This window comes from Oncorhynchus nerka, unplaced genomic scaffold (genome assembly GCF_034236695.1).
Source record: "Oncorhynchus nerka isolate Pitt River unplaced genomic scaffold, Oner_Uvic_2.0 unplaced_scaffold_1421, whole genome shotgun sequence".
In the NCBI taxonomy this organism is placed as follows: Eukaryota; Metazoa; Chordata; class Actinopteri; order Salmoniformes; family Salmonidae; genus Oncorhynchus; species Oncorhynchus nerka.
Window position 1 is genome coordinate 7,002 of NW_027039898.1, and position 12,878 is coordinate 19,879.

The 12,878-nt window shown below is 43.5% G+C and overlaps 11 non-coding genes across 11 annotated transcripts; all 11 read left to right on the plus strand.

Moving 5' to 3' along the window:
• The first annotated feature begins 2,320 nt into the window (after positions 1–2,320).
• On the plus strand, positions 2,321–2,392 carry trnat-agu (transfer RNA threonine (anticodon AGU)). Its single transcript has one exon. It is a non-coding gene; the product is annotated as a tRNA-Thr (tRNA).
• Positions 2,393–3,172: 780 nt separating this feature from the next.
• Positions 3,173–3,244, plus strand: trnaa-ugc (transfer RNA alanine (anticodon UGC)). Its single transcript has one exon. It is a non-coding gene; the product is annotated as a tRNA-Ala (tRNA).
• Positions 3,245–3,705: 461 nt separating this feature from the next.
• Positions 3,706–3,777, plus strand: trnat-cgu (transfer RNA threonine (anticodon CGU)). Its single transcript has one exon. It is a non-coding gene; the product is annotated as a tRNA-Thr (tRNA).
• Positions 3,778–4,323: 546 nt separating this feature from the next.
• trnai-aau (transfer RNA isoleucine (anticodon AAU)) lies at positions 4,324–4,397 on the plus strand. Its single transcript has one exon. It is a non-coding gene; the product is annotated as a tRNA-Ile (tRNA).
• An 81-nt stretch (positions 4,398–4,478) lies between these two features.
• Positions 4,479–4,551, plus strand: trnaf-gaa (transfer RNA phenylalanine (anticodon GAA)). The gene has a single exon. It is a non-coding gene; the product is annotated as a tRNA-Phe (tRNA).
• An 853-nt stretch (positions 4,552–5,404) lies between these two features.
• On the plus strand, positions 5,405–5,478 carry trnai-aau (transfer RNA isoleucine (anticodon AAU)). The gene has a single exon. It is a non-coding gene; the product is annotated as a tRNA-Ile (tRNA).
• Positions 5,479–5,559: 81 nt separating this feature from the next.
• Positions 5,560–5,632, plus strand: trnaf-gaa (transfer RNA phenylalanine (anticodon GAA)). The gene has a single exon. It is a non-coding gene; the product is annotated as a tRNA-Phe (tRNA).
• Positions 5,633–6,485: 853 nt separating this feature from the next.
• Positions 6,486–6,559, plus strand: trnai-aau (transfer RNA isoleucine (anticodon AAU)). The gene has a single exon. It is a non-coding gene; the product is annotated as a tRNA-Ile (tRNA).
• Positions 6,560–6,640: 81 nt separating this feature from the next.
• trnaf-gaa (transfer RNA phenylalanine (anticodon GAA)) lies at positions 6,641–6,713 on the plus strand. The gene has a single exon. It is a non-coding gene; the product is annotated as a tRNA-Phe (tRNA).
• A 5,227-nt stretch (positions 6,714–11,940) lies between these two features.
• On the plus strand, positions 11,941–12,012 carry trnaa-ugc (transfer RNA alanine (anticodon UGC)). The gene has a single exon. It is a non-coding gene; the product is annotated as a tRNA-Ala (tRNA).
• A 449-nt stretch (positions 12,013–12,461) lies between these two features.
• On the plus strand, positions 12,462–12,533 carry trnat-cgu (transfer RNA threonine (anticodon CGU)). The gene has a single exon. It is a non-coding gene; the product is annotated as a tRNA-Thr (tRNA).
• The last annotated feature ends 345 nt before the right edge of the window (positions 12,534–12,878 follow it).

A 12,878-nucleotide genomic window follows, 5' to 3' on the forward strand; every position in this document is an offset into this window, starting at 1 on the left:
CAACGGCTGGTCATGCCTTCCGCCTGGCTACTCCAACCTCGGCCAACAGCTCCGCCCCCCCGCAGCTCCTCGCCCAAGCCTCTCCAGGTTCTCCTTTACCCAAATCCAGATAGCAGACGTTCTGAAAGAGCTGCAAAACCTAGACCCGTACAAATCAGCTGGGCTTGACAATCTGGACCCTCTATTTCTGAAACTATCTGCCGCCATTGTCGCAACCCCTATTACCAGCCTGTTCAACCTCTCTTTCATATCGTCTGAGATCCCCAAGGATTGGAAAGCTGCCGCAGTCATCCCCCTCTTCAAAGGCGGAGACACCCTGGACCCAAACTGCTATAGACCTATATCCATCCTGCCCTGCCTATCTAAGGTCTTCGAAAGCCAAGTCAACAAACAGGTCACTGACCATCTCGAATCCCACCGTACCTTCTCCGCTGTGCAATCTGGTTTCCGAGCCGGTCACGGTGCACCTCAGCCACGCTCAAGGTACTAAACGATATCATAACCGCCATCGATAAAAGACAGTACTGTGCAGCCGTCTTCATCGACCTCGCCAAGGCTTTCGACTCTGTCAATCACCATATTCTTATCGGCAGACTCAATAGCCTCGGTTTCTCGGATGACTGCCTTGCCTGGTTCACCAATTACTTTGCAGACAGAGTTCAGTGTGTCAAATCGGAGGGCATGCTGTCCGGTCCTCTGGCAGTCTCTATGGGGGTGCCACAGGGTTCAATTCTCGGGCCGACTCTTTTCTCTGTATATATCAATGATGTTGCTCTTGCTGCGGGCGATTCCCTGATCCACCTCTACGCAGACGACACCATTCTATATACTTTCGGCCCGTCATTGGACACTGTGCTATCTAACCTCCAAACGAGCTTCAATGCCATACAGCACTCCTTCCGTGGCCTCCAACTGCTCTTAAACGCGAGTAAAACCAAATGCATGCTTTTCAACAGATCGCTGCCTGCACCCGCATGCCCGACTAGCATCACCACCCTGGATGGTTCCGACCTTGAATATGTGGACATCTATAAGTACCTAGGTGTCTGGCTAGACTGCAAACTCTCCTTCCAGACTCACATCAAACATCTCCAATCGAAAATCAAATCAAGAGTCGGCTTTCTATTCCGCAACAAAGCCTCCTTCACTCACGCCGCCAAGCTTACCCTAGTAAAACTGACTATCCTACCGATCCTCGATTTCGGCGATGTCATCTACAAAATGGCTTCCAACACTCTACTCAGCAAACTGGATGCAGTCTATCATAGTGCCATCCGTTTTGTCACCAAAGCACCTTATACCACCCACCACTGCGACTTGTATGCTCTAGTCGGCTGGCCCTCGCTACATATTCGTCGCCAGACCCACTGGCTCAGGTCATCTACAAGTCCATGCTAGGTAAAGCTCCGCCTTATCTCAGTTCACTGGTCACGATGGCAACACCCATCCGTAGCACACGCTCCAGCAGGTGTATCTCACTGATCATCCCTAAAGCCAACACCTCATTTGGCCGCCTTTCGTTCCAGTACTCTGCTGCCTGTGACTGGAACGAACTGCAAAAATCGCTGAAGTTGGAGACTTTTATCTCCCTCACCAACTTCAAACATCAGCTATCCGAGCAGCTAACCGATCGCTGCAGCTGTACATAGTCTATTGGTAAATAGCCCACCCATTTTCACCTACCTCATTCCCATACTGTTTTTATACTGTTTTTTTATTATTTATTTATTTACTTTTCTGCTCTTTTGCACACCAATATCTCTACCTGTACATGACCATCTGATCATTTATCACCCCAGTGATAATCTGCAAAATTGTATTATTCGCCTACCTCCTCATGCCTTTTGCACACATTGTATATAGACTGCCCATTTTTTTTTTTTTTTTTTTTTTTTTTCTACTGTGTTATTGACTTGTTAATTGCTTACTCCATGTGTAACTCTGTGTTGTCTGTTCACACTGCTATGCTTTATCTTGGCCAGGTCGCAGTTGCAAATGAGAACTTGTTCTCAACTAGCCTACCTTGTTAAATAAAGGTGAAATAAAAATAAAAAATAAAAATGTTTTCGATCCCTGTCCGTTCCTGTTTTAAGAATTGCTGCTATCATTTCATTGTAGTTTCAATGGAGTGCTGTATATATAAAGTACAGTGTATTGATATTGCGTTTTATCTGCAAATTAAATGGGATGGAAGCTCAGAGGGGAGGGCATGCTATATATGTATGAGGTCCTTTCTCCACTGAGTTTGTGTGCCAAATTCACATTTGCACAACTACTACTTTCCAGAATATTGATATATATATATATTGCAGAATAGAGTGGCATGGTGGCCAAGTGGTAAGGCGTCGGTCTAGTAAACCGAAGAACATGGGTTCAAATCCCATCCTTGCCTTTATAGAAAAGGCTTCAAATTCCATGGAAATTTACATTCATTGGAGGACTTTGTAGACAAATCATGTTGTATCAATATTTGAACACAACTATTATATTAAGGGGAAGTATCTCTACGATAGAGCCACTTTACATGTTTCCTGTCCTACAGTATTCCCCAACTTGTCTTTTGAGAGTATTCACTTGTTAAATTAGCTTTTGCACAACTCCCACTTTCCACAATGTTGACATTCTAAGAATGAAATAGATGCGCAAAGCCATCTGTTTTTGTTAACTGAAGCACATGGGTTCAATCCCTGTTCGAAGTTTATGGTAGATAGCTGATATTATGGAAATGTACTTTCATCACAACAGTGTAAAGAACAGGTCAATTGTCTTGATATGGCCACTGCGACCTGTATGCTCTAGTCGGCTGGCCCTCGCTACATATTCGTCGCCAGAACCACTGGCTATTTTGTTATTGACTGTGCGCTTGTTTGTTCCATGTGTAACTCGTCGCCAGAACCACTGGCTCCAGGTCATCTGTAAGTCTATGCTAGGTAAAGCTCCGCCTTATCAAGGCAATCACAGGCGGCCTAGTCCTCTCGCAGCAGTCCCTTCCAGCTGCAGTCAGAGCAGGAGATGTTCACCCCTCCGCGTCCAGACTGCAAATGAATTGCACTGCTTTGCTTTACCTTGGCCAGGTCGCAGTTGTGTATGAGAACTTGTTCTTAACTGGCTTACCTGCTATAATAAAGGAGAAATTTAAGAAAATTAGAAACAATTTTTTCTTTCCCAGAAAGGGGGTGTAGCTCAGTGGTAGAGCGCATGCTTTGCATGTATGAGGTCCTGGGTTCAATCCCCAGCTTCTCCATGTTTTTTTGCAAAGACCCAACTTCTACTTTCCAGAATGTTGAAATTCTAAGCAGGAAACAGAGATGTGCTAAATAATTTGGTCTTTTAATCTGAAGAACATGCGTTCAATCCCTGTTAGTACATTTATAGAACAGAAGTGGCATGGTTGCCAACTTTTATGGCATCATTTTCAAAAACTGAAGTTCATGTTTTCGATCCCTGTCCGTTCCTGTTTTAAGAATTGCTGCTATCATTTCATTGTAGTTTCAATGGAGTTGTGTATATATAAAGTACAGTGTATTGATATTGCGTTTTATCTGCAAATTAAATGGGATGGAAGCTCAGAGGGGAGTGCATGCTATATATGTATGAGGTCCTTTCTCCACTGAGTTTGTGTGCCAAATTCACATTTGCACAACTACTACTTTCCAGAATGTTGATATATATATATATATATATATATATATTTCATTATAGAGTGGCATGGTGGCCAAGTGGTAAGGCGTCGGTCTCGTAAACCGAAGACCATGGGTTCAAATTCCGTCCGTGCCTTTATAGAAAATTCCCCAGCTGTTTGGAATTGCCACAAGGAGCAACCAAGAGTGTCCAGTCTTGTCAGGCTATGCTGTTGGTGGACTTGTTAGTTTGCGCTCCAGCACTTGCAGAGGCTCGGTGCATCTCAACAATTGTGCTCTGTAGCCAGCGGCCGGTTAGCTCAGTTGGTTAGAGTGTGTGATACGCTGCTCTCTGAAAGTAAGTAATGTCTTTCTTTTTCATCTGACATTGTGACATCAGTGTTACATGAGAGTTTCTTGTCATTGTTACATGACAGTAGGTTGTCGTAAGACAAGGCTGCATGAAGTGTGAACTGGAGTTTTCTTGGATCCATAAAACAATGTGCTTTTGGAGAATGTGGGCATCGATCCCACTACCTCACGCGTGCAAAGCATTTGAGCTAATTCCCCAGCCGTTTGGAATTTCCGGAAGCAACCAAGAGGGTCCAGTCTTGTCAGGCTATGCTGTTGGTGGACTTGTTTGTTGACGTGCCAGCACTTGCAGAGGCTCGGTGCATTTCAACAATTGAGCAAAGTAGCAAATGGCCGGTTAGCTCAGTTGGTTAGAGTGTGGTGCTAATAACGCCAAGGTCATGGGTTCGATCCCCATACTGGCTATTATGTACATGTTGAGTGTCAAATTATGAGTCACATGCATGTGAATTGTCAAGGGTGCCACAGAATTATGTTGAGTGAATTGCCGGAATAGCTCAGTTGGGAGAGCGTTAGACTGAAGATCTAAAGGTCCCTGGTTCGATCCCGGGTTTCGGCATCTGTATTTGTTCTTTCTTTATGCTCTGGCTTCAAGGAAACTTTCCACAGCTTTGTTTGTGGGCCTCAATGGTGTCTGCTACGCTGCTCCTCTGAAAGTAAGTAATGTCTTGCTTTTTCATCTGACATTTTGACATCAGTGTTACATTAAAGTTGCTTGTCATTGCTACATGACAGTAGGTTGTCGTAAGACAAGGCTGCATGAAGTGTGAACTGCAGCTTTCTTGGATCCACAAAAAATGTGTTTTTGGGGAATGCGGGCATCGATCCCACTACCTATAGCATGCTAAGCAAACACAATACCAATTGATCAAATTCCCCAGCTGTTTGGAATTGCCACAAGGAGCAACCAAGAGTGTCCAGTCTTGTCAGGCTATGCTGTTGGTGGACTTGTTAGTTTGCGCTCCAGCACTTGCAGAGGCTCGGTGCATCTCAACAATTGTGCTCTGTAGCCAGCGGCCGGTTAGCTCAGTTGGTTAGAGTGTGTGATACGCTGCTCTCTGAAAGTAAGTAATGTCTTTCTTTTTCATCTGACATTGTGACATCAGTGTTACATGAGAGTTTCTTGTCATTGTTACATGACAGTAGGTTGTCGTAAGACAAGGCTGCATGAAGTGTGAACTGGAGTTTTCTTGGATCCATAAAACAATGTGCTTTTGGAGAATGTGGGCATCGATCCCACTACCTCACGCGTGCAAAGCATTTGAGCTAATTCCCCAGCCGTTTGGAATTTCCGCAAGAAGCAACCAAGAGGGTCCAGTCTTGTCAGGCTATGCTGTTGGTGGACTTGTTTGTTGACGTGCCAGCACTTGCAGAGGCTCGGTGCATTTCAACAATTGAGCAAAGTAGCAAATGGCCGGTTAGCTCAGTTGGTTAGAGTGTGGTGCTAATAACGCCAAGGTCATGGGTTCGATCCCCATACTGGCTATTATGTACATGTTGAGTGTCAAATTATGAGTCACATGCATGTGAATTGTCAAGGGTGCCACAGAATTATGTTGAGTGAATTGCCGGAATAGCTCAGTTGGGAGAGCGTTAGACTGAAGATCTAAAGGTCCCTGGTTCGATCCCGGGTTTCGGCATCTGTATTTGTTCTTTCTTTATGCTCTGGCTTCAAGGAAACTTTCCACAGCTTTGTTTGTGGGCCTCAATGGTGTCTGCTACGCTGCTCCTCTGAAAGTAAGTAATGTCTTGCTTTTTCATCTGACATTTTGACATCAGTGTTACATTAAAGTTGCTTGTCATTGCTACATGACAGTAGGTTGTCGTAAGACAAGGCTGCATGAAGTGTGAACTGCAGCTTTCTTGGATCCACAAAAAATGTGTTTTTGGGGAATGCGGGCATCGATCCCACTACCTATAGCATGCTAAGCAAACACAATACCAATTGATCAAATTCCCCAGCTGTTTGGAATTGCCACAAGGAGCAACCAAGAGTGTCCAGTCTTGTCAGGCTATGCTGTTGGTGGACTTGTTAGTTTGCGCTCCAGCACTTGCAGAGGCTCGGTGCATCTCAACAATTGTGCTCTGTAGCCAGCGGCCGGTTAGCTCAGTTGGTTAGAGTGTGTGATACGCTGCTCTCTGAAAGTAAGTAATGTCTTTCTTTTTCATCTGACATTGTGACATCAGTGTTACATGAGAGTTTCTTGTCATTGTTACATGACAGTAGGTTGTCGTAAGACAAGGCTGCATGAAGTGTGAACTGGAGTTTTCTTGGATCCATAAAACAATGTGCTTTTGGAGAATGTGGGCATCGATCCCACTACCTCACGCGTGCAAAGCATTTGAGCTAATTCCCCAGCCGTTTGGAATTTCCGAAAGAAGCAACCAAGAGGGTCCAGTCTTGTCAGGCTATGCTGTTGGTGGACTTGTTTGTTGACGTGCCAGCACTTGCAGAGGCTCGGTGCATTTCAACAATTGAGCAAAGTAGCAAATGGCCGGTTAGCTCAGTTGGTTAGAGTGTGGTGCTAATAACGCCAAGGTCATGGGTTCGATCCCCATACTGGCTATTATGTACATGTTGAGTGTCAAATTATGAGTCACATGCATGTGAATTGTCAAGGGTGCCACAGAATTATGCTGAGTGAATTGCAGGAATAGCTCAGTTGGGAGAGCGTTAGACTGAAGATCTAAAGGTCCCTGGTTCGATCCCGGGATTCAGCATCTGTATTTGTTCTTTCTTTATGCTCTGGCTTCAAGGAAACTTTCCACAGCTTTGTTTGTGGGCCTCAATGGTGTGTGCTACGTTGCTCCTCTGAAAGTAAGTAATGTCTTGCTTTTTCATCTGACATTTTGACATCAGTGTTACATTAAAGTTGCTTGTCATTGCTACATGACAGTAGGTTGTCGTAAGACAAGGCTGCATGAAGTGTGAACTGCAGCTTTCTTGGATCCACAAAAAAATGTGTTTTTGGGGAATGTGGGCATCGATCCCACTACCTATAGCATGCTAAGCAAACACAATACCAATTGATCAAATTCCCCAGCTGTTTGGAATTGCCACAAGGAGCAACCAAGAGTGTCCAGTCTTGTCAGGCTATGCTGTTGGTGGACTTGTTAGTTTGCGCTCCAGCACTTGCAGAGGCTCGGTGCATCTCAACAATTGTGCTCTGTAGCCAGCGGCCGGTTAGCTCAGTTGGTTAGAGTGTGTGATACGCTGCTCTCTGAAAGTAAGTAATGTCTTTCTTTTTCATCTGACATTGTGACATCAGTGTTACATGAGAGTTTCTTGTCATTGTTACATGACAGTTTCTTGTCATTGTTTACATACCTTAAGGGAAGATTTCGGCAGTTGCTGTATGGTTAGTGAGAAAGTCCATATTGAAAATGTACGGTCCCTTACTAGACGTCCGAAATCGTTTGTAAAATTCGCGGACGGCGTCGGGCCGAGCGGCAGGGCCGGACCTACCAGGAAGTCATCAAATGAACTTTGTCGGACATTCGGTTTCCGTTTTACAAAAATAATAAGATGTTGGTCATTTTTCCGCTGTCCCGGAAATTCCCACAAGAGGGCATAAGCAATCATATTGCTATTGGACAAAACATAACGATTCACGACGGGGCCTTATCTCGAAAACTGAAACTCGGTGAGCGTAGGGGCGGCATAATGGGTAGTTGGCCCCGAACAAGATGGCGTCTGGGCCTCAACGGTTTTTGAGTTATGGCCATTTATCTGGGATTAAAGGTCCAAAATGAAAATAGAGAAATTATTTTTCCACTTCACGTCAAAGTCAAGGAGCCTCCGGTGTCAATAAAAAAAGAACCAGCCATTTATCTATCGTCATTTAAGAGAAATCGTACAACGACAGATTGGTGATGTTCACGGATAGGTGTTTTTTTTTTTCAACGGTTACAGATCCAGTTGCAGGGTGTTCTTACGAATCTTTTTAAAGTGTGCTGCGGAGCTCTGCTAGATTTCTTTGATTTTCTATGATTTTCTGAAATAACACACACTCACTAAACCCTCCGTAAATAACTCAGTTGTTAACGTAAAGACTTAAAACTCAGGTTTCTGTAAAGGCATACCCCAATCATGATATGAGTTTATTTATAGCTTCCTGTGTCAACCGGAAGTGCCTTAAATGGTGTCACAGTGGCAGTTTCCAAGGGTTAAAAAGGTCAGATCTTTCAAAACTTCATATGTGTGATTAGGCAACCCCCATAAACTGTAAGTCAGTCATTTCTCCCAACAGATGTCAAAGAAAAGCTCTCTCTCACACACACACACATAAACACACACACAGCAAGGATGGAGTGACAAAGTGTGGTGCTTAAAGACACACAAAGCCTACAATGGCATTTCCATATTCTCTAGGCCGTGCCGAGTTCAATAAGATGCCCCGCTTGACCGTAGCTCGCTCGGTCTAAGCACAGTGACCTTGAAAAAAAGCAGAACCAAAATGAAGCCTGGCCCTCAATGTCATTTGCTTTTGGGTGACAGTGAGAGAACCGTTAGGGTGAGAAGCACAATTCGACCTCAGGTACGTTCCTAAGGTCCTCCCGATCCGTGCAAGCCTAACCTTGACCGTGTGGCATTAACCCTTAATAGTTCAAAGAAGGTGTTTACTTCAAAGAGTTTGCATTGACTTCTCTCCCCATAGGAATACATTGCCTGCACCTCTAAATTCAACCTGAAGCCTATGTGGGTTATGAATGCCTTATGAAGCTGTCTTCTATGACAGTCCATCAGACCACTATGGGGTCTACCTGTGTCGATTCTAAGCTTCCTGGAGCAACCGGAAGTGGTTAAATTGACCCAAAAGGTGTTTTGATGTACATAACCTTCAAAGGTGAAAATGACTACATTCAACCCTGTGTAGATCGTAGATCAGTCAATTCTTAACTTAAAGACTTAAAACTCAGGATTCTGTAAGTTTCTATGTCAATCAAGACATGGGTTTACTTATAGCTTCCTGTGCCAACCGGAAGTGCCTTTAATGGTGTCACACTGGCTGTTTTGAAGGGTTAAAAAGGTCAGATCTTTCAAAACTTCATATGTGTGACTAGGTAACCCTCATGAACTGTAAATCAGTCATTTCTCCCAACAGATGTCAAAGAAAAGCTCTCACACGCACACACAGCAAGGATGGAGTGAAAAAGTGCGGTGCTCAAAGACACAGAGAGGAGGCAATGGCATAAACATATTCTCTAGGCCGTGCCGAGTTCAACGAGATATCCCGCTTGACCGTAGCTCGCTCGGTCTAAGCGCAGCGACCATTAGAAAATTAGGCCCAAAATGAAGCCTGCCCCACAACGTCATTTGCTTTTGGGTGACAGTGAGAGAACTGTTAGGGTGAGAAGCACAATTCGACCTCAGGTACGTTCCTAAGGTCCTCCCGATCCGTGCAAGCCTAACGTTGACCGTGTGGCATTAACCCTTAATAGTTAAAAGAAGGTGTTTACTTCAAAGAGTTTGCATTGACTTCTCTCCCCATAGGAATACATTGCCTGCACCCCTAAATTCAACCTGAAGCCTATATGGGTTATGAATGCCGTATGAACCTGTCTTTGGTAACAGTCCATCAGGCCAGTATGAGGTCTACCTGTGTTGATTCTAAGCTTCCTGGACCAACCGGAAGTGGTTAAAATCACCCTAAAAGTGTTTATCCATACCCTGCCTGCAGTTTGATAGACATTGTGCATTCAACCGTGTGTAAATCAGTCCATTCTTAACGTAAGGACTTAAAACTCAGGATTCTGTAAAAGCATACCCCAGTGAGGATATGTGTTGACTTATAGCTTCCTGTGCCAACCGGAAGTGCCATAATTGGTGTCTCTTGGGCTGTTTCGAGGGGTTAAAAAAGTCAGATCTTTCCAAAACTTCATATATGTGATTAGGCAACCCCCATGAACTGTAAATCAGTCATTTGTCCTGTAAAATTTCAAAGGAAAACTAAATCACACACACACACAGCTTGGAAGTAGGGACCCATTGGGGTGCGTAGAGACATACACTGCCTGCATTAGTTAACCTTGTTGGAACTTTTGAAGAACCGTCGGACCTAGAGTTCCGAAACCTTAGAATCCTGTTCTAGACCTCTGGTCGATAGTGCGTGGTGAGTTACGTGGCTCTAGACGGTTCTCGGACCGAGAAACAGCTTCGTACATTTGCAATGACTTCAATTCATTTTTGCATCACGAAAATGGCGACATTTAGAAATGTCGCAGAGTCGCAAGACTAGGTGCATTGCGACCGTCTCGGCCCATATAGACAGACCCCAACGTTTCTGTCCGATAGCTCATTCAAGGACCCCGTAGCAAGTCATGGAAAAAAGTGGATTTTCAGCACCAATTAGGGTTTTGCTCGGACACCAAATGACCGATCGAGCCAAAACTTGGGATTCGGGGTCGCCTCAGCAAGGTCTACACGTAACATAAGAAATGGACCCGCAGCTAGAACGTAACTACGTGTTTTATGTTTTTTTTATGGTTTGAACCGAAGGCGTTGTGAATTTTGGGCCAGCTCTGAAGTATGTGATAGTTGGCTACTAAACGAGTTGGAAAAAGTGGGTTTGGTGTCAGTTTGTATCAGTTTGGTGTCAGAATGATATCTAATTGACTGATGGACGATGACTTGCTGGTGACTCTTGTCCATTTGCAATATGTTTAAACAGTGAGGTACCATCACCAAAAGTGACATTCTGAAATCAACCCTAAAAATTTTAGAGCCATTGAGATGAACCAGAATCACTGCCCAGCCATCCCAGTCAATTTCACATTCCTGCAGGATTTTTATAGCATGACAAATTCGTGATGGTACCTGCCTATTGAACCATATTGCAAATGCACAGTGGCTTTGCAAAAGTGAGAAAACATAAACAAATGGACATGATGAAATCAACACAACGAGTGATGGAAAGAAATTGGTCTACACGGAGTACAACTATCACTGCCCGGCCAAGTGGTAAGGTTTGTCTCTGAACCGAAACCATGGGTTCAAATTCCGTCCGTGCCTTTATAGAAAAGGCTTCAAATTCAATGGAAATTTACATTAGTTGGAGGACTTTGTAGAAAAATCATGTTGTATCAATATTTGAACACAACTAATATATTAAAAGTATCCCTACGATAGAGCCACTTTACATGTTTCCTGTCCTACAGTATTCCCCAACTTGTCTTTTGAAAGTATTCACTTGTTAAATTAGCTTTTGCACAAAACTCCCACTTTCCACAATGTTGACATTCTAAGAATGAAATAGATGCGCAAAGCCATCTGTTTTTGTTAACTGAAGCACATGGGTTCAATCCCTGTTCGAAAACTTATGGTAGATAGCTGATATTATGGAAATGTACTTTCATTTGTAAAGAAAAGGTCAATTATCTTGATATGGCCACTGCGACTTGTATGCTCTAGTCGGCTGCGGAAACTTCTGTCCAAAAATGATGCAGAAAAATTAATCCATGCCCTCTGCTTTATTTCGCCCAGAACCACTGGCACTAAATAAACTTCAGTTAGTGCTGAATACGGCTCTAGAATCATGACTAGAACCATTTGATCATATTACTCCAGTGCTCCAGAACCATCTGGCTATTTTGTTTTGCAACCAGTAAAGATTTGCTAAATGTGCGCTTGTTTGTTCCATTTGTTAACTCGTTCCATGTGTAATACCATCACTGGCTCCAGGTCATCTGTAAGTCTATGCTAGGTAAAGCTCCGCCTTATCAAGGCAATCACAGGCTGACCTAGTCCTCTCGCAGCAGTCCCTTCCAGCTGCAGTCAGAGCAGGAGATGTTCACCCCTCCGCGTCCAGACTGCAAATGAATTGCACTGCTTTGCTTTACCTTGGCCAGGTCTCTTCAGTTGTGTATGAGAACTTGTTCTTAACTGGCTTACCTGCTATAATAAAGGAGAAATTTAAGAAAATAAGAAACAATTTTTTCTTTCCCAGAAAGGGGTGTAGCTCAGTGGTAGAGCGCATGCTTTGCATGTATGAGGTCCTGGGTTCAATCCCCAGCTTCCATGTTTTTTTGCAAAGACCCAACTTCTACTTTCCAGAATGTTGAAATTCTAAGCAGGAAACAGAGATGTGCTAAATAATTTGGTCTTTTAATCTGAAGAACATGCGTTCAATCCCTGTTAGTACATTTATAGAACAGAAGTGGCATGGTTGCCAACTTTTATGGCATCATTTTCAAAAACTGAAGTTCATGTTTTCGATCCCTGTCCGTACCTGTTTTAAGAATTGCTGCTATCATTTCATTGTAGTTTCAATGGAGTTGTGTATATATAAAGTACAGTGTATTGATATTGCGTTTTATCTGCAAATTAAATGGGATGGAAGCTGAGAGGGGAGTGCATGCTATATATGTATGAGGTCCTTTCTCCACTGAGTTTGTGTGCCAAATTCACATTTGCACAACTACTACTTTCCAGAATGTTGATATATATATATATATATTGCAGTATAGAGTGGCATGGTGGCCAAGTGGTAAGGTGTCGGTCTCGTAAACAGAAGACCATGGGTTCAAATCCCATCCGTGCCTTTATAAAAAGGCTTCAAATTCCATGGAAATGTACATCATTGGAGGACTTTGTAGAAAAATCATGTTGTATCAATATTTGAACACAACTATTATATTAAGGGGAAGTATCTCTACGATAGAGCCACTTTACATGTTTTCTGTCATACATTAAGGGAAGATTTTCAGTTGCTGTATGGTTAGTGAGAAAGTCCATGTTGCAAATGTACGGTCCCTTACTGAACGTCCAAAATCGTTTGTAAAATTCACACCGGCGGCACAACCGGCAGGGCCAGACCTACCAGGAAGTCATCAAATGAACTTTGTCGGACATTCGGTTTCCGTTTTACAAAAATAATAAGATTTTGG